Below are 21,893 nucleotides of genomic sequence, written 5' to 3'. Positions count from 1 at the left end.
GAATAAAGTCGAAACAATTACTTTTGTTAATAGTTATTTTAAAAATGGCCTTTTGTTAGTAGAATTACTGATAATTCAAACATTTTCACTAGCCACTAACCTAATTTTAAAATTTATTTTCAAAGACAGTCAGCACCAGTCGGGAATCTCGCCAGGTTTTTTTTTCGTTTCCAAGATTTTGACACCGAAAATAAAAACAAAACATTCAAATACAGTACTTCCAACTGTTAAGTTTTCTTCGTTATAGTCTAGAGAGTTGTTCTAATGAAATTTATCTTAGAAAAATACTAAAATACGTATATTTTAAAACGTTTTTAGTAGTGTTGTTTCAAAACAACATTGCGCATTGAAGGGTTAAGAAAAACAAAAACATTGTAAAACCTAATAAAGTCAGAGATACCTTAATATAACTACCATAGAACATCAATAAAACCAATTCGCATTTGGGTTGCTGCTTGTGATGTTTGAATAAAACCTATTGAGTCCACGAAAAATGCTAAGTCAAGACGAGTGCAAACTTTCATTTAAATCAAACATGGTCAATATTGAACGATAGGTCATTTGGCATGGGTGCATCTTGCGCTGATAAAATTTTCAAATATAGATAACTGTCGAATTATGTATGCTTACGTAACTTTTCTAGTTCAATTCATCACAATGAATTTCAGTTGTACTTTAAGACTTTGATCAAACTTCGTATTAAATTGGTAGTAAATTTAAAATTAATAACAAATGAGTGATCTATGAGATGATTTGATCGTTCTTAATACCTAAAACTCAAATAACTACAACAAAGTTAAATGACATGTTTTACACCGTCTCGTATCCACTTATTACATACCAAGATCTGGTTATCTTCCTTGATGTACATTGAAAAAACTAAAATTCGAATACTGTAGCTAATATGTAACAAAAACTGGAAATCATGTACGAATCTTTCACTAGATGATTGTTTGGAACATTACTGTTTTATTTTTCTACCTACAATTGCTTACAATTAGTAATACACTATTTATTCGTCACTTCCGAAGAAATGAATCATAGGCTAAAGAAATGATACTCGATCCGAACATCATCGCGCCCATTGAGATGCACCCGAAGTAAACTGCATCTCTGCAAGCTGCATTCGGAGCAAAGCGTTCCGATTGCTTCGACACACGAAAGTCGAACTGCACCCGAACGCAAACCCGAACAACATCAACACAACCAAACCAACCCGGCTTCAATGCAGCTTCAAATGTGTTGGTAGCCTGCGATTGTGTAGTGGTTCACTCTCGACAAAAGAAGCGAAAAAAACACAACGACAAAGAACACGAGCAACAACATCAACAACTAGAAGCCGACGGTTGCCGGTTGAAATGTTGTGCCGTACCTCCACGTGCGAACAAATTTTATCATTCCTCCTTTCGGCTACGGCTGGCTGACTGGCTGGGTTGTTTGCATTCATCATCACCACCCACCGCCCACCACACACACAGCGGCCGGCCGACCGAGCGCAGCGTCGAACCCCTCTTCTTGTGTGTTATTCGACACGACTCGCCTGCCACTTCGGAGAGCGGAGCACACGCGGCTTCCAACATGCTCTGCCGGCCTGTTCGATGTACGATATAGGCCTCCGCCAGTTCCGTACAACATGCTGCGTAGTTACTTTTTGGCCTCCGCTCCCCTGGGTTGGGCTGGACGCGTTTGGGCTGGAGCAACAGCAACAACGCAACGGGGGACGTCGAACGGACGACGACGGATGCAAGAGTACCGACCTCGTCAAGTGAAGTCTCGGTAGGCCGTAGCATGCCGTGGTGTCGCCTTGGTCGGTAGAGAAGAAAATACAATATGAAGGAATATTGTTGCGCGTGCAGGATGATAACAGCGACGACTTCGAGCTGTGAATTTGATATTATTATTAAATTCGTATTTTTGCTCCCAACTATCCAAATTCTTTATGGCCGTGCAAACAAAGCACGAGATATTTCATCACCGCAAAATGTTGCTATCTTGTGGATTAATTAGTAGATTAACTTTGAATAGGTAGAGCTCTAGACTCGCGTCGTACTGAGTAATTAAAAAACAATAGAATGCTACACACTACAAAAAACGACTTTTTCGTTTCGGAATAGATTTGAATGTTGCCATTACTATTCGTTTTAAAAAAAGATGTGAAGAAACTTTGGAAGCATTTTTATCTAACTTACCTTTTACGAAACAGTTTTCGAATGATAGTTTTCTTGTGCGAACATCCAAATGTGAGTAATCTGCAAACAAAAATTATTGAACTTAGTCTCTGGTTTGTGGGATGATGGCACTTGTGTAAGTATATTAATTCCACTAACTCAATGAAACACTAGTTTTTATTAATTACATGGATACTCTATGAAAACAAATCTCTAGACAATTTGTCATATAACAATCTGGAGCAAGCATTCTTCCACTTCTTTTCGATCACCTTCACCGATCAGTCACTTCGAAACTGTCGGTAAGGTTCAACGTTCCACTTAATGTAAGCACAATCGCCCGCGGTGCGAAATAAACACAGCCGAAAATTGCCTTCTCTTGATTCCGGTAACGCTAGCTACTAGCACTTGGTCAACGACCTGCAACTTCGCGCATAGCTTACATTCGAAATCACAGATCTACCTCACGCGAAGTTGATGCCCTGAATCGCTGCCAAATCATGACCGCACACAAAAAAAACTAGCACGCAAAACACCGTGAAAATGTCCAACCTTTTCTACTGCACGTCCCAATGGCAGCTTCTCCCCCGAGGCAAACCTGCTAAGCGCTTTCCGCACGCCCATTTCTATCCACAACAACAACCCGCCAGTCAGACCATCCATTCATCTAAAAATAGTCTCAGATGGCTTAGTCATATATTAAATTGCGAACTGACCCATCTTAACTCAAATCGTTTCGATTGAGAGAAGCTAAAAAAAAACGGCAAAATCGCGTCCCATTAGCGAAATCGCCAAATTTACTACCACACAGCATACCGGCAGATACAATAGCACACATACAGCGTAGCAAGCACGCACAAAAAGGTGAACACTAGCCAGCCGACAGCGAAAAAAAAAAGAAACGGAGGTTGGCAGTAACGACGGCGCGTCTCGATCGACCGCGGAAAGTGGCCAACATGAAACAACATTAGGTAGGCGCATGAAAGGTGGCCCCCTTTCACACAGTCGTTTCGTCGCAACGTTTTGACCAACGCAACAACGGTCAGTTAGCGAATGATTGAAACCTGGGAAGGAGGAAAAAGTGCAGAGAATCAACCTGAGCTGTCGGAGACCGGCCGGAAATGAAACGATGGATTGTACTCTTTAGTTCTTCAATGGGTTGATTTTGGTTTGAAAATTGGCTGCGTGGCGAGTTGGAAAAAAAACTCAATTTTATCTACATATTGTGCTCCTAATCACTGAAGGTAATTAAGACTTTCTTTAATCGCAGGTCGAAATTCTAAATAAAACAAATGAGATATCCATTTTTGGTTACATCCATAGGTACCGTCAAGATATAATTCACGTTGGTTCAAGCAACATGGTTTGAGGTGGAATAACTTTACATACTTTACTCATTATGCTGAGAGAAATTTCGGCTTCAGTCATTTGAAATTTCATTATTATAACTCGCTCGCTTGGTCTTAAATGTTTGTTAATGTTGTCTAGTTTGCTCAATACTGGCGTTCAACGCATAATTATCCCAGTAATCGTGAAGTTTCCTTTGAACATGGGACAACTATCGGTTTCCGAAGTATATTTTCTCAACTTTCCTCGGTTGTTTTCTATATCTTTCTACATTTCAGTTTGCTTTGCAGTTTCCGAAAAATAGTATACTTAAAATCGTTCTGTTTTCAAATGATTATTATTTTCAATCGTATTTAGAAATACGAAAAAAGGGTCTGTGATTTAAAATTATTTTTCAAATATTTGTTTGATAATTTCGAATTTGTATTTTGTGAAATGTGGTAGGATCTTATTGAAAAAAGGACCACTTACAGTTCCAGTTTAATCTGATGATCTGAAGAATTGTGTAAGATGAATTCACTTTGCGCTAGAGATAAACTTATAACTATGACGCAATCGCTTAGAAACATGTCTATTGCTACTCCTTTTATCTTTTTAATTCAGCATATCTACAAAAAAGTCGGAATATTTACAGAAAAATGAAAGCAAATTTTAATTATAAATTTTTTATTGAACCTCAGAATGATTCAGATCTTCAAAAACAGCTACATACATAAAAATCAATAATAATGTTACTAAATCTTTATTTACAAACACACTAATATAGAGGTCTGTGGCTAAACATCAAATTATTTAAATTAATCATATCTACATTGAATTAGCCAATCATTCCAGTGTCGCTTTAATTCTTTAGTTTCTACTCCAGTTATGTGGCCTATATCATTGGAGTTTTTTTTAATCAATTATATCTTGAATACAGCTAGTTCAGTTCGGATTTTCTATGCTACGCTGCTTTCAATACTGTATTTTACTTTTAGTTATTGGTATTGTTAGATCAGAAATAAGATAGAAATTGATTTTTGTATGAGAATAAAATTCCAAAAAAAAAATGTAAACGGATGGATTAAAACTGGAAATGAGCTCTGTTTTAGAACCATTTTTCATAAAAGTAATAATGATTGTCCCTTTCCAACAACTTTAATTTATCAAATATTCTTGATTCTATCAATAGTAAATGAAAGTTGTTTTTCAGTTTTTTTCAAAATTGTATTAAAAACTTCCTACCCAACGCAATCTCTTAAAGCACAGGAAGGTACAGGCGGAACGTCCAGCAATGTAAGTTAAAGTTCAGCAGACGCCTAGTACCAGTTTGATGCCTCAACTACTTCCCATTTGCAAACCAGCGAGTGAAAAGGAGTTTACTACCTCTACAATCTTCAGCTCGCAAACTTAGATCCCAGAAACCACCTTCCGGTGCTTGTCATGATTCTGTTACCCATCGCTTACAGCAGGTGAAGCTGTCGTCAAGGTGTAAAGGTGTCGGAGCAAAGACAACCCAAACCAAAGTTTTGTTGATGGCAACCGTATGATAGCTACTAGATCCTCCAATCCAACCACAGACGGATCCAACACGCAATGAGCAGCTTTCACTGTATCCAGGTTTATCTTTATCACGCTAAGGGGACCCCCAGCATACTTAGCAGAGATTCACCAAAGAGCAACTAACCGTTGCTCTGGTCCAAGAACCATGGGTCAACAACAGAAAAGTTCGTGGCCTCGGGGACTCAGAAGGTTAATTTAATCTTAAACTCAGCCTTAACCTAGGACTGCAATTCTGTTGAGCAGAGTAATCAAATACACTTCAATTACAGGAATTTATTCAACATGACGTTGTTGCCCTAATACGGGAACCACATGGTCATCGCATCCGCTTAGTTCTCCGGGGACCTGGAAGATACTCCGCTTCCCGAGGTCTGCGCTGCGAATGCTCACCACACGTTTGACACGCAGCTTGGATACCAACAACAAGGGTGGGTACCTTCTTGAATATCTTGCTTGAAACGAGGTCAATATATGCATACAGGGAACAGCCCCACTTTTATTATCGCCATAAGAGACAACGTCCTCGACCTTACTGACATTACCGAGAAAGTCAATAAATGGAATAAATGGCATGTCTCTGACGATCCAAGCTTGTCAGATCATCGACACCTCATTTTTGACATCGAAGCTAATCCTTTGAAAAGCGAAAAATTCAGGAACCCGAAGAAGACTAACTGGTCCACGTTTAGAGAACACTTCGTCAACTCTTCCTTCTCAATTAATATACGCACACCCAACGATGTAGATGTTGCTGCACGTGATCTTGAATGATATCAATGATATCTACAGGGCCAGCTGTCTCCTGAAGGAGAAGTTTGTCACTCACCAAGTACAACGCTGAGTTGCGCAAGGCTTAAAGAATTTATAGGTCAAATTCAGCAAAGGACATACAAATGATGCCAGAAGCCACACAACAAGCGATGTCCATAGACCACATCAATAGTCTAGGGCAGTTGAAAAAAAGAGAACGGCAGTCTCGCCGTTATACCTAGGGATTCACTGCTGGTTCTCTTGAACACACACTTCAATGGTTCCACATGAATAATCAACAACAGAGTTCGAGGACAAGGCGTACATCGCCCAACGACTCAATTCTTCTCTTTCGAAGGTTTTTCGCTTCAAACAATCGGGCATTAAGCTCCGGTCCTTCGAACTTATGAAGCCCTGGAGACTCCATAAGTTAAACGGATGACATTCTACCCATCTTTGTACAAAAATCCGATGGGATCATAATGCCCGAACTGATGCATCTTTTCCTTGCAAGCTTGGCCTTTGGCTATATTTAAGTTGGCTGGCGGAAAGTCAAGGTGTTTTTCATATCGAAGATAAGAAGGAAACACAAAACACTTTCTAAGACCTCTAGGCCCATAAGCCTCACATCTACACCCCTGAAGTTAGTGGAGAAAATTGCAGATAGCTCTATCCGCAATGAGCTCCCGAGGAATCGCCACTACGCAAAGATCAGCACGCTTACCAACCTGGTAAGTCGACGGGAACTACTCTTCATGGCATAGTAACTCTTATCGAAAAGTCGCTGAAGTATCAAAAGACGACACTATGCACTTTTCTTGATATTGGAGGCTCACATGAAAAAAGATCCTTGATATATTTCCGGGGGGTTGAGTTACTGGCATTTTTATATGAGATGAAAAACTATGCATTTTCAAAAATATGTCAAATAACTGTTTCATTTTGGGAGATAGAAAATAACAATGTTCAGAAAACAAAAGTATTTTTGAATGGCTGATAAGTTAGTAGAACTTTTGAAAATTCGGAAATATCTGTGAAAAAAGTTGGAACGAAAATTGTGATTTTCAGTGCCTTCTAATTGAAAACTTAATGTTGCTCATAATATGTAAGAGGTAGAAACATGATGTCTTCGGCAAAGTTTCTTGTTTTAAGACAACCTAAAATTTTATCGAAGACACCTTGCGTCTATCATAATCTGACCAAAAAGTAAATTTTTTATTTCACTCATTGATGGATTGATCACCTATCTTTCTACATTAAAAGATACATTTTGAACATCCTGAAACTTCTCCGAAGATACCTTATGGCTATAATCAACATTTGAATCACTAATCAAATAAACGCACAAAAACGGTAAAATTGAACACTATGCAATGTAGATATTGAACTTTAGTAGCATTTTTGTGAAAATGCTTAGGTTTCCATCATCTGTAAAAACGCCAATATTTCAGCCCCCCGATAAGATATCAAGGATCTTTTTTCATGTAAATTTTCGTCTTGAATCCCGCTTTGCAGTAAAAATTTTAGTTCTTGATAAACAATGTTCTATATGTGTTTCGAAGGATTTTCTGTGATGTTCAATAGGGTCTCTGAGTCAAATAATTGAATGCGATGCTGAACTAAACCACGCAAAATATTCTAAAACAACCCCACAAAAAAAATATGGAAAAATGTGGGAATCGAACAGAATTAAAAAAGTGCAAAAGAGTGGTTTTGTAGCTTAAAAAAGTCATTTTTACATAAATCACGTTTGGGCAACCTGAAAACAATTTTGTAGAAAGTCGAAATATTCTACGAAAATACTATAAATACCATTACCTTTCATTTTAGGGCTGAGCTTCTAGACATTTTCCACATCGATTTTTTTGGGACAGCCTACTCTACATTTTTATGCAAAGGAAGGGGTAGAGCTTGGTGCACTGAGGCTTCAACAAAGTAAAACAATTTTTAAAGGGAATAAGGTTGGTCACCTTTGCATTCTAAGAGAGTTTAAACTCTCGTCCTTAGTCACCACAGTATCAGACTGCATGACTGTTCAGAACACTTTCGACGTCCGTATAAGGCGATTGAAACCGATCGCCATATGTGGAGCAAGGGTGGTCCTGCACTTCCATTAGGCATCATCTACTTTTATAAAGATGGTTCAAAAATGGGATTCAACACTGGCTCCGGAGTTTACGAACCCGGTGTTAAGGAAACTATTACAATAAGTATATGGCCGTTTTTCAAACAAAACCCTTACTAACACGCAGAGAATCCATCCCCAGGATACCTATAACTCGGTGACGGAATCGTGATAGGAATCGCAAACACGATCCGGAGTAGTGCTGGGACTTTTAACCGGATATTTTTGTGATCCGGTTATTCGAGGCTCGGATCATTCGGATACGGATAATCGAATAGTCGAATATCCGGATATACTATCCGGATATCCGGGTTTTTTTTCTTCTGTCTTTTAGGCCGGTTCGAATGAAATGTAACGCGAAAAATGGCTTTTTCCACAATCCCCCATCCCCTCGTAAGTAATTATTTGCATAATTCTCATTAAACTATGTTCGGATACAATATCCGGATATCCAGATATCCGACTATCCGAAAATCCGGACATCCTGTCGGATAATATCCGGATATCCGGTTGATCCGAATTTTTGGATATTTGTCGTATATCCGAGGTCGAATATCCGGATATTTGAATCCGGATAGTCCCAGCACTAATCCGGAGGATTTCCACTCACGATTCTTATTTCAAGAATCCTAGAGCCATATACAGGGCATTCCTGAGGATTCTTTTTCAGGAATCCTTTTCAAGGACGCTCAGGAATCCAATGTGAGGAATCCTAGAGAATCTTTGCGAATCGTATGTGTTCGTCCGGGAAGTGTATGTTATACTCATCTTCGCCAAAATATGTCTTAAACGTAGCTACAGGCATGCGAAAATCAGCCAAGCTGCACTATTGGCACTTAAGCCCTCAGACTGTGCGTCTAAATTAGGTCTAGGGTGCAGCGCAGAATCACGGGAGATATCCTGGCAGAACCAAGTTCTTTTGTTTTGGGAACCTGGACACTTTGGTATCGAGGGCAATTAAAACGGTGACTACCTCGCAGGATAGAGATCAGTATAACGATTCATCGGCTCTGGGCAATTTATGAGTACCTACAAATCCGCCGTCAAGCGCGAACTTAAAACATGGGAAATGCTAGAAATAGCTAACCGATGAAACAGAACTGCAAACAAGTTAAAAAGTTTATCTCTCTAAACCCTGCTATAACCAAGAGGCTTCTCGGTCTCAAGCGTCATGAACTACGTCTCTACACGTAAGTTATTACCGGACCCTTAAAAACTTTATATTTTGCTTTTGAGCATCATCTCGATTACGGAAACACTATATAACATGGTATATGGCCATTCTAGGTTGTTTTTCGAAAATCGGAAATCGACATCTTGAAAATCAAAATGGCGTCTGGAGTCGATTTACAGGCTTTTTTATTATAAGTTTTACGGACCCGACTGACGAATAATTGAAAGGTCCTTAAAATAAATAATAGTAATAATTATAAGTTTTGAACCACTGCGACCATTAATTTGATCTTTTGTGGTAACGGCCTTTATGATTCCGGTTTCAAAAACACTTATATCGGATGACATTTGACCTTGTTTGCAGATCCGATTGGTCGAAATCTGCGTTCAAAACAAGGCTCTGCATTTTCCAGTAGTCAAAGAGTTAGCATTCTAGAGTCACCTCATATCTGCATCATGGTGGATGCGTAGTTAATTTTTCATTCTATTGCTTCAAGAATGAAGCAAGTCCTTTGAGTACTGACTGAGTTATAAGCATTTGAAATTGGACAATTTTTGTAACGCTCTCGATGTTTAAATTTTCATGGTAAACCTTCTCTCAGAATGTTACCGTAAGACGTAATCTAGTATCTACATCAAAAAATGCTCTTTTACATAATAAATGTGTTAAAAATTAAAAAATGTATATGTTGTCTCAAAACAATTATTTCTGGTATTTTTAATAGATATTTTTTTCTTTACTAAATATTTATATGTTAATTTGTTTTCGAGCCCTGATCACAATTAAAAATAACTATGCTTTTGATTATTCCATTTCCAGTAACGTTAAATATACTATAAAAAGAAATCACGAAGGATCACTTGCCTAAGTGGGGAGGAGTAATGTGTTTTGACCCCCCTCTTTTTCCCCCTTTGCCCAGCCTTTGATCTTATATTCTTTTAAATATTAGGGTTTTTTCTACACATATATTAGGGTTCTGCAATATGGTTCATTAGTATGGAAAGGAATCCATGTGAAAAAATTTATCTTCGAATTTCGTTTTGTGGTAGGGCACAAAAGCTTCGTCTTTTCGAAAAACAGTTTTCTTGTAAAATTTTACTTCAATCGTACTTTGGAATGTGGAATGCGGTCAACGTTTTATAGCTTCGTCAAAACGCGTGAACTTGCGTCAAAGTGTCGCACAGTAATTGCTCTCCGGGTTCGTCGCTTCAACGATATGTTTTCGAGAAAACCCATTTAAGTGTTTGAAAAATGTTGGTGGCTAAGAGCACCAAATTCACAGGAATGGTTAAAAAGTTATAATCTTACATATTTCCCAGTTTGAGAATTTGATGTCGATAAAAGAGATCAATGACTCTCATGTTCTGCTACATGATGGTCATTCATTTAGCCTGATCTCTCTCAACCTGCCTCTCTCTTCAATATTCTCGAAACTCACTTTTTTATCATAACGAATTTTTAGCATTAGTTTTCCTACAAAAATATACGATTTTAATCTAATTTCTATTTTTTTAGTTACAATATTCTCAATAACTTAAGAGTAGTTGGGCTAACAAAATGGTTCATACATGCATTTCTGTGGGAATATTGTGTGGAAGCCATTTTTGGCAAAAATATACTAAGTAAATCCAGAATATTAAAGTTTAAATTAAAATGCAAAATTTACAGTTCAATGCTATCTTCATTTTCGAAATATAAAATGGTTTTATGAATTATCGGTTTTTCAATAATCATTTCATCGGTAGACCGAATTATTGGATAAGCTATTCCGACTTTGTTCACTAAACATCTTGAACCTAAACCAAGACCAAGGCTTAAGGTATCAACCCAAACTAGCGTAATTGTTTTGTTATTTTTGATTCCACGCTTAACCTGAAAGTTTTCCCTCGCACAAACATTCCTGCAAGTAACCTAAAAAGCCTTCAATGAATAAGCCTGACGTTTGGTGAAATTTGCGTGCCAACATTTAATATCGCCATTAACATGATTCATAACTTCCGCCGCAGGCCAGGGTTTAAGTGAGAGAAGAAAAAAACATGACCATCCCAACAGACCAAAACGGACAGCAAGAAGTGAAGCGAAAACCAAAACACGCCTTTCCATATCCCCGAAAATGTATAACAAACTGCCCGTGAGTATTAAACATACGTCTCAAAACAAACTGACTTTGACTGACCTCTAAATTTGAACGAGGTATAATTATACTACCAAAAAAAACGCAGAGAAACAGACGCTACAGTTGAAGCAGACAAGAATTTGCAGCGGTATGAGGTAATCGCACATGCAGAAATAATACACACATCAGCAAGGAAGAAGCAAATAAACATTTGATGCCTCCGTCTAGCAGGCACTCCACGTTTGGGGGCCTTCCTCGCGCCGAACGACGCACCAACGGACCGCAACCACACACAATGTATGAAAAATTGTGTGCTTCCAAGTGGCGAGAGCTGTTTTCGCAAAGTCTAATATATTTTTTTTTCGGGCGAACCATCATGACGAATTACGACGACGTTGATGACGATGACTATCGGGCATGATGGGCCGATTTTTCATGGTTCCTTTTTGACTGCTTTTTCCTCCCTACGTGGCTTCCTTGTGTCACAAGAAGGCTTGCGAACCATGATGTAGAGGAAAATGGAAAGATGAGAAAACAAAAGTTATCTCACCGGGCTTCGGAAAAAGAGGGAACGATGTAGAATAAATTTCAAATTTAAATCAAAATTCAACGTTATTAAACGAAAAATATCTCTGATCAATCCTTTGAAAACTAACTTAGATGACCTTCTCGAATATGAGTACCAACGTAGAAACAATTGTATGTTTTAGAAAATGAAACCAGGAGCTGAAATCTGCCTTTATTTAATTGATCAACTAAACAGTGTCAGAACGAGTTTCCTGTTCTCTGATCAATTTTTGTTCACAATCTATTCCGTTATAAATTGATAACCAAAGTATATTTAATATAAATAGATTACGAATTCGCGAAACCGTGCCATCGTTTCTGAATACAAATAAGATATTTTTCCTGTCGCGCATTCAGCTCCATTTAAATGAACCTCAAAGAATCCTTCCGTGCCTTCGCGAGCCAATGCCACTCGTTTAAAGCCTCACAGCATATATATCTAATGGCAAACGGTGTCATATAGAACATGCAGTCTAGCCCCACCCCACGGCGCCGAGTGGCGAAACATGCTCGCAATTGCAATCACCTCTTTCCAGTGTGATTTGCCCACTGTACACCGAGAGGGAGGAGCAGTATAGCACGATAGATGCAACTGCAACGCAAACGCAGTGTGTACTGCATACATTTTTCAATTTTCTCTTGCAACCAAACTGCAGACACCCCACACCGAAAGGACTTCAATGCCGGTGCAATTGACAAACTGCATGCAGTTTCTCGTCCAAGCGAACGGCATTTGACCAAATCAGATTGAGATAGGCCTCACGAGATGGGGCCGAAAAAAATCCCACTCCACACCTGGCCAATTTTCGGCAACGAACGACAAACGCGCTGGCGAGGCTGACTCTCATTTTTATGCAGAGAGATAGGTCACGGAACGGCACGGCACGATGGCAGAGTGTGGTAACGACATCGGAGCAAGCAGTTAAAGCGATTTGATGTATGCTAGGCCTTCTGGCGGAAGCATACGGGTTACAACGAGTGATGAAAACCATTATACCAATACCATCATCAAACCGACGAAAAAAAAATTGCAAAAACGGATGGAATGACTGATTAAAATGTAATATAATGATGTACGCGCCCGTTCGTCCTCGCCAGCTCGTTCTGGAAATATCATCCTGTTCGAACGCTTACAAGAGTCGCTTGAATGGCAAGATGATTGTAGTTGTGCGAGCGTTGGTGCGAACGAAGAGTGGCGTCCTTAACCTGCGTCACAGTTTGTGCCATCGTAAGCACAGCTTGGTCATGCGTTTATCGAGTTTTTTTTTAAAAAAAAAAGCTTTAATTTGATTCCCTGGCTCTTAGTAGAACTCATTTACAAATTTTTTTTGATAAAATTTTTATTAAAAACCTAAATTAATCCACCTAGCGGTCAGACCCAGCCTTTCTCATTCAATTTTTTTTTTTGTAAAAATAGATTTACAGGAACGCTTCAATCCAATAAATGTATATTCACTCTTTAGGTTCTAAAATATTGATGTTGTAATCTTTACATATAAAAATGCAGTCCGGTCTGTCTGTCTGTCTGATCCATATAGGCTCGTAAACTACCCTACCGATCGACGTGAAAATTTGTATGTAGGGGTTTTTGGTGCCGATATAGGTTCCTATGATAGTTTGAGACCCCTCCCTTTTCTGGAAGGGAGGAGTCCCATACAAATGAAACATAAATTTCTGCACAACTCAAGAACAAACCAAGCAAATGAAACCGAATTTGGCATGTGGATGTTTTAAGGGGTAACTAATATGTCCATAATAGTTGGATGAAACACAAATTTGTGCACATCTCGAGAACTAATCAACCAAATGGAACAAAATTTGGCAGGTAAATGTGTTTATTGGTAACAAATATGTACATAATGGTTTGAAACCCGACTCCCTCATGAACTCCTCAGGATCTCATGAAAATAAAACACAAATTTCGCACAGCTCAAGAACCAATCAAGAAAATACAACCAAATTTGGTATGTGAATGTTTTTAGAGGTAACAAATATGTCCATAATGGTTTGACGCCCCTCCTTTTTCTGGAAGTACATGTTTCTTCACAAATTTTTGCACATCTCGCGAACTAAACAACTAAATGGAACCATATTGGCAGGTGAATGTTTTTAGTGGTAACAAATATGTTCCATAATCGACCTCAGACAACATTTTGGATTGTAAGATGGCAACTTCCGGTTTCTGAAAACAGCAGAAAATGACCAAATACCACCCAATATGAGTTTTTTTTTTAACCAGTATGCTGTTCAAAATCCAGAAATTGTCTCCAAAAGCCATTATGAAATCCAAAATGGCGACTTCCGGTTTCGGAAAAACAGCGGCAAATGACTAAATACCACCCAATATGGGTATTTCCGGAACCGTAATGATGCACTGGAGCCACAAATCGACTTCAGACAACATTTTGAATTGTAAGATGGCAACTTCCGGTTTCTGGAAAACAGCCTGAAATGGATGATTCCCATTAAATATTAGTATTTCTGTAACCAGAAAGATGCACAGAAGCTAAAAATTGATCACAGACACAATCTTGAATTTTAAGATGGTGACTTCCGGTGTCTGGCAAACAGCCGGAAATCACCAAATACCATTCAATATGAATGTTTTCGGAACCAGAATTACGCCCAGATGACAGAAATTGATTTCACAGGCAATTATAAAGTCCAAAATGACAACTTTCGGCTTCTGAAAAACAGTCCAAAGTGACCAAACATCACCCAATATTAGTTTTTCTTCAACCAGTATCCTAAATACCATTTTGAAATCCAAGATAGCGACTACCGGTTTGTGAAAAACAGCCTAAAATAAACAAATACTATCCAATATGAGTATCTCTGGAACCAGAATGATGCAAGGAGCTAACAATTGACCTCAGGCACCATTTTGAATTGCTAAATGGCAACTGATAGGCAACAGTCGAAAATGACCGAATAATACTCAATATGGATATTTCCGTAAACGTGATGATGCATAGAAACCAAACATTGACCCTGGACACTATTTTGAATTTGAAGACGACCACTTTTAGTTTCTGGAAAACAACCAAAAATACCTCCCAATATGGGTATTTCCGGTGTCAGATTGATGCCAAAAAGTCTGCTGATAATGACAGAATACCACCCAATATGAATATATTCAGAATTAAGGCGATGTACAGAAGCCAAAAGACGAGGATGTTGTCATTTCGATAAAACCAATCATTTCAAACGATTTGTTATTTGACTTTGATCATATCCTATGGCCGATTCGTCGTGCATTTGCAGACTTCAAACAAACCGCAAGGAATCAATGAACTTGGAACGTTCAAATAGTACGACACCACATTTAAATTATGTTGAGGCCACACATATCAATCAAAGCAGGTATAGTTTTAAATAGTCTTTGAATTTCTCTTCTTTCCATAACTTTCGAGCCACATATCAAACTGTTATGAAGTTTGTTATTTGTAAGTTTGAGAGATGACTCGTTCGTATGACACTCTTTGAGATAATAGACTTTCGTTGTTTTATTAACAATTTAATACATAACGGTTGCTTAAGTTCGATTATAATCAAATGAAATGGGAACGTGTAGGGCAGCCAAACTTTGAAACCACGTGTTCAATCATAATTCATCAGTTAACCCTTAACCCGCTCATCTGATAATGAAATCGGTTGTGTAGTTTCTGAGATAATGAAGTTTCGTGATTTTCACAAGTCGGCACATTACAAATGAAGTTACAGTTCGATTACAGTAAAATTCAATAGGGTCTTCTGAGGCTGCTAGACCATTCACTTGACACTAATTTTGTGGAAATCGGGTCGGCCATCTCTAAGAAAAGTGAGCGAGTCCAAGTAGTCTTCGGAATATGTTCCTTTGCATAGCTGGATTTCACATTTTTAAACATAACGTAACGTGTTCGTGTCTTGAATACCATTCTTCCTTTGCCTAGACTATTTTCATTTAGGTTGCATTATGGACCAATCCTAGATGCTTTCTTAATATTTGAAGATTTCTTTTAGCCTTTTTTGTTGTTGTTTCAAACACATTTCCTTCCCTACCCAAGTACTTTGATTCTTTATGAGGCTATACATTTTTTGCCAATAAAACCCGTAATAAAGCTTTTGACACGCTTTTCATTTTCTCTTATAAGTTGCTTTTGTTTCTAACAGCATTTTAAAAACTTGCATCAAAAAGTTTTTGATCGTCAAAAGTTATCTTGCCATTACTTACATTAGTTACTTTCGTGCGCCTTTTGTGAGTTTTCCAATTATTCTGGGGACAATTTTCCTGTAACCCGTTCTCGATTTTTATTCTAATTTTGTTCCATATCAGAACAGTTTTACGGCAAACTACAGATTAATGAGATTCAAATTTTGAATATATTTTCGGTAATAAGGATTAATAGCTTGGTTGTCACCGGTTTTTTTTAATAAAATCTGTATAAATAACTGAAAACATATGAGAATGAGTTATAAGAAATTAAGCCGATATTGTACCAATTTTTTTCATTTTAAAACAGAAAAAAAATACATTTACACAAAAGGCTAAAATTTTATTCAAATCTCTATATTGTATGAAGAACGCTATTTTTCTATTTTCTTCTGTTTTTTTATAAAACTGGAGGCCACTGCAAACATTTGAGACTATAAACCATGATACTTAATAAGTCCAGTTTCGGTTGTGTTTTTTTAAATTTATTTTTATTAAAGATATTGAAGATTGCTTCGCGTTTTGGTTAAGCTATGCCTCTTAGTTCCAACTAATATTAACCCCAAATATTACTTCGAAATTTGTTTTGGTTTTGACTTGCAACTTCGTTAGTCTGAAGTATTGCTTTGCAATGACCATGTATTTTAAATGAGACGAGTTGCTCATCGAAGCTTCAGTAATATGGCTCATAAATTCACAAAATTGTTATTTCAATCCTACTCGTGTCTATAGATTGGCAAACGCAATAGAATGATCAACTATTGTTATAGATATGGTACAACATTTTGGAAGCTTGATTTAAATATAAATAAAATAAAAAGCGGATAACAAAACAAACGTGAGATTAAACAAAAGAAAACTTAAGAGCAAACAAGGAATATTTAATAAAAAGTTAAGCCAAAGGTTATAAAAAATTACACGAATTATTCAAAGCGAAAATTTGGAAAACTCGATGTCTTAGCCACTTGGAATATTTGGAAAAATTATAAGTGACCAATTTTTACTTCTTTTAGTTCAGTCCTACCAATATTAAAAAGTTTCTATAGGTAATACCAAAGCTTTTGAATGGTTAGTGTGTGTCAGAATATGAATATGTCAGAATATAAATACGTATAGAAAACATGATTAAGTATAGTTTTCAAGCACCGTGTGAAATCAATTGAGTGACTATGACAGAAACAATACGACATTTTTGCAATGAATTTTGACCGCTTACGGTGTGACCATTGATGATTGGTGAACAGTTTATTGGCCGTCAAATGAACTTCTTACTGAGCGTCTTAGTAGAATAGAAATGAAAATTGAGTATAGGTTATATTTCCATTTAATTCTACTACCAAATTGGTCATCAATTATGATGCAAGGCTCTTCGATAAACCGAAACAAGCGTGACAATTGTTTGTTCAAACTCTGGTACAATGTCACCTTTTTCGGACGGACCCCAGGACATTTTCCAACTCTGCAAGCCACACTGTCCAGATGGCGCTGCGTTGGCGCTTTCGGGCTTTCCCAATTTGGACATTTTGTGTGCGTGAAGACTGTGCTGCCTACCGACAGGCAAAAATATCGATTCGCTCTTCTTCCCTGCGTATTCGCGTAGTCTTCTGTTCTTCCGGGCGAACGATATTCAAGGTTAACCGAAGGGGTACCTCCGGACCTCTCGTTCATCCGCTCTCTCTCTCTGTCTCTCTCTCTCTCTCTCTGCATAGTTGGTACCTCTAACGCAGAACCGTTACTTCTTTTCCGCATTTCCTCCCGCGAGATGAGCGAAGTTTGCACAAATGGCGTGTTCGTTTTCAAACCAGATAATTTTTTTTGCACCTAGCATTGACACAATTTTGGTAAGCCTGGCAAATTTTGGTTCATTTCAAGCTAGCGCACGGGAGGAGAAAAAAAAACTCACCTTCAACTTAGAAGCAATACCATGCTCTGCTAATGAGTATGTGTGCACAGAAATTGCACCGCAAAATGTTGACTGTCTCCTTGAAAAACGTTTAAACACCACGAGCACCAAAAACAAAAAAGAAGAACACACGGTCAGCGAAAAAAACGCAACCGACCGAAACTAACACTCACTTGCAGCTAGCTCACTGTAGGGCGTTAGTAATAGATGATCGCGAAAATAAAGTTATTTTCAATGACTCTTCGCCTTGGCCTGTTCATCAGCTTTCGCTGTTCGTGTAACCTTTTCTTATCGGCTAGCCTTCACTTTTTGCTACGATTAGCAGTGGCATTCACACACATGTAGGTTTTTGAAAATCCCACATTTCACAATATATGACGATGAAGACGTCAACGACGACAACAGACCGGACCGAATAAATCAACCGACTTAGTGACTCTCTATCTCTCTAGGGTATCAAAAGAAACATCACTATGTACGTTATTGACCTAGGCTTTTCCTATAAATTTTAGATTGCTTCACGGTAAGCCGATCTAACTCTCCCACTTCTGTACTCCTTCCTCTGCTACTTTTGGGTGCTTTAGCTAACGAAAAATGACTCACCCTATAACTCGTACTAACTTGTTCTGATTGCTTTCTAAAAGCTAATTTCACTACTGATCCACGCGCTCCGAAATTTTCTTCTGCAACCGCTCACTGTCGGATGAGGATTGCAATTCTTTCACCTAGCAGAACTGAATTCACATCTCATCACTGACGAGCTGCCGAACCGTCACGAGATCTACCTTCTTCCATGCCCAGTGGATGTGCTCTGCCTGCACTGCACTCTGTGTACTTGCTGCAATTGCTGCACTACCAACATGCTCCACAAGAAGAACCACCTAAGAAATGTATCTCTCTTTCTGTCACAGTTGCCACTGGCTACTGCTCCTACTGCTGCTGCTGCTGCGACGGCGACTTTCCACAATCGAAAACTATAAACCTCGAGTACACGTTCATTCGGTGCTTGTTGGTGTACAGAAAATGATAAATTTCCGCGCAACCGAATCCGCACAATACCGTCCAATCCGCTGCTCTTTCTCACAGTTTGCTCAGCTCCTCGCCCGGTTGCTGGGATCGCGAAAAGGTGCGGTGGCAGGGTCAGTGGTAGGTATATCGGTGCAAAAACGGGAAGGACCCTCGACAGCAGCCTACAACGGACGGACGCAATATGCTCTGGGAGGAGGTTCACACACAATCACAAGCCACGGGCCAATGCGATGAGACGGGGTTAACATACAGCGAACTGTGTACCAAGCAGCGAAACAACAATCCCCAAAAGTGTATACCTCGTTTGGGGTGGCGGGCGGTCAGTGGTTGGGCAGGGTTGCCTGCGGAAGAACGAGGAGAACGCGCTTGCTGCAGGAAATTTTCTAGGGCACGTGGAGGAACGGCACAACATTTCGACACCGGTTCGTTCAAGTGGCACGTCGTCGTCGTCGTCGTCGTTGGTTGTAGGAACAGGTCGACGGTGTGACGTCATGCCATGCGCGGAATGTTGATACTAGCATCGCCCGTGTGGTGGGTTAGACGACACGGAGGGAGAATGAAATGAAAACCGAACCGATGCGATGGTTAAATACAGTGTTGGTAAAGTTTACCACCGAATGCACACTGACGCTGCACGAAACCAATGCCGAAACCGAAGCGAAAGCTTCGAGGTGGGTTTAGTGGTGCGACTCTGCAGTTAGAAAATTCGGAATTAATTACCTGCGGGCTAAACAGTTATCGAAAGTTGTGTTGATAAGTACCTTATCATTTAAAGTAGAATTTAAGTATGTTTTATAACGAAAAATAAATAAATTAATACTACTTTGAATGTTTTTATTAGAAAGATTTTGGCTTAACATACACGCCGAATAAGTCGCATCCTAAGCTGTTGACCTGGTTTTGAAGTAATTTGTACATTTTTTTTACACAATTCTATTTTTCATTACATTGTTATGGTGCCACCCTGAATTTCAATGACTCAATGACTGGTTATTGTTATTATAAGTTTACCTTCTGCGAACAATTTTTACTCTAATTTATTACAAGTTAATGTTATCAGAAATTACATACATTGCTTATTCAATCATTGCGGTTATTTTACAAAGTGGTTACTATTGATTTGATTCACATTGTTTCAGATAGAGCAAAATAGAGCATTTCTTGGTGTGCTGCAAAGTGGAACCCTAAAACTATTCACTTTTTACGCAGTTCGGCGAAGTGTACACTTTTCTACTAGGATTTCTTTTCCTTACAGAAATCCCTATAAGTCATATGGAATAGTTTGCATGGTTTACCTACAAACGGCCGAAACACGAACGGCCGAATCACAAACGGCCGAATTTCAAACGGCCGAATCTACAAAACGGCTGAACCACAGAAGGCCGAATCATTCGAAAGGCCGAAAAATCATTGATAATCAATGTTGATTCAAATGCAACCCGAAATTATCCACCTGGCGGTGAAACCCAGCCTCTTTCATTCGAATTTATCATTTGTTAAAATAGATTCACACGATTTCTATAATTTCGGGTGCAATTCTTTTTCACTCTAAGTGATAAATTTTTGGTAGCCAACAGCACAACTATACCGAACATTCAAAACTTTACATTCACACACATATGAACTTATATAAACACATACACACAAAAATTACATGTAATAAATAAGAAATTGATTTTAGTATTATCGAAACGTCACAGTACTTATTTATAGGTCAGAATCGATTATATATAGACTCGATTATACATAGACACGATGATATATGGACTCGATTATGTACCATTTTAGGTTCGATTATTTATAGCAGGAAATTTTTTCTATATTTTAAATATGACTTATCTAGAGCTGAAATGTTGTAAGAAAACGTCCAAAAAATAAGTAATGCTTGAGGAGAATTTTGGCCATTGGATTCGATAAAGTATTACCACCCATGCGAAAAATTCTGAGAATTTATACAAAAAAGATGGTTTCGAAAATATTTATTTTATCTCCTGGTTCGTTGTTTCTGTTCCTTAATTAATTCATAGAATGAAAAAAAAAATAAAAATTGATTTTGTTAAAAATTTAATGCAACACACTCGTGGCCTTCGGCCAACTCGATTGTCCGGGCGCATGCTGTCCTTACTCGCTATCGCTCGTTCGGACGTAAACTAGGGGATTGCCCCTATGCTTCAGTAATCCGGGCAATCCAGTAGATCAGTTGTTCATTATAACGAGCATTGCGCCAAACGCGATAGACGAGGTGTTTCAACTTAGAAGGTAGCAAGGTGGCATGGATTAATTCATATCTTCGTGGTCGCAATACTGCCATTAAATTAGGTACGTCGCTGGTTCCGTAGCTAAAAACTATAACGACTGCATCAGATTCCAAGAACTGAGCGACCTTTTCGGTGATTGGTACCGCGTTAATCATGTATCGATTAGCAAGTTCTCCGTATTCAGCTTTTACCCAAAAAAAAAAATACTGTGGCTTACGATTACTACATTGCTGCAAGAAACTTACATTTCGGCAGCATTATACCTCGATTACACTGGTCGACAAAACGAAAAAAAGGTGCATTCCAAAAGCTCACTAAAATTCTCAGGAATGGTTGAATAGCTATAATCTTTCATTTTTTTCCGGTTTGAAATTTTAGAGTGCACCTGTGTTGACCCGTGTTATCAATAAAACCAACCGACAACTCGGTTTAGTTATCAGAATTGGTGAGTAATTTGATGATCCTGGTAGCTTGAGAACCCCTCATTATTCACTGGTACATTCCATACTGGAGTCTGCCTGTGCCGTGTGGGACGAGTTCTCGACCCGACGTATCGAATGAAGCAAAAGCTTTTGGCCGCAGGATTTACCGCATCTTGCCATAAAGAAACTCCTGCCCCTCCTACCCTCAACGACATCAGCGACTCTTACAGCTGCCTCCGCAACGTACTAATTATGGTCTGCATGAGCCCATCTCGCATTTGAGCAAAATCTTAATGGATT

General features: G+C 38.6%; 1 protein-coding gene across 2 annotated transcripts in view; it reads right to left on the bottom strand.

Moving 5' to 3' along the window:
- LOC129730268 (Krueppel homolog 1) overlaps positions 1-19,117 on the bottom strand; it is a 48,930-nt gene extending 29,813 nt beyond the window's left edge. The window contains exons 1-3 of one of the 2 annotated variants that reach the window (XM_055689462.1): positions 18,058-19,116; positions 17,885-17,963; positions 2,190-2,249 (exon numbers count right to left, since the gene is read on the bottom strand). The gene's annotated coding sequence lies outside the window, so the exon portion shown is untranslated. Of the gene's footprint in view, positions 1-2,189; positions 2,250-17,884 lie in introns of both variants that reach the window. The other variant, XM_055689463.1, reaches the window with a different exon arrangement.
- Between the last annotated feature and the right edge of the window lie 2,776 nt (positions 19,118-21,893).

This window comes from Wyeomyia smithii, chromosome 3 (genome assembly GCF_029784165.1).
Source record: "Wyeomyia smithii strain HCP4-BCI-WySm-NY-G18 chromosome 3, ASM2978416v1, whole genome shotgun sequence".
In the NCBI taxonomy this organism is placed as follows: Eukaryota; Metazoa; Arthropoda; class Insecta; order Diptera; family Culicidae; genus Wyeomyia; species Wyeomyia smithii.
Note: the sequence above shows the minus strand (reverse complement) of the source record. Positions and strands in the feature narration are given on the sequence as shown.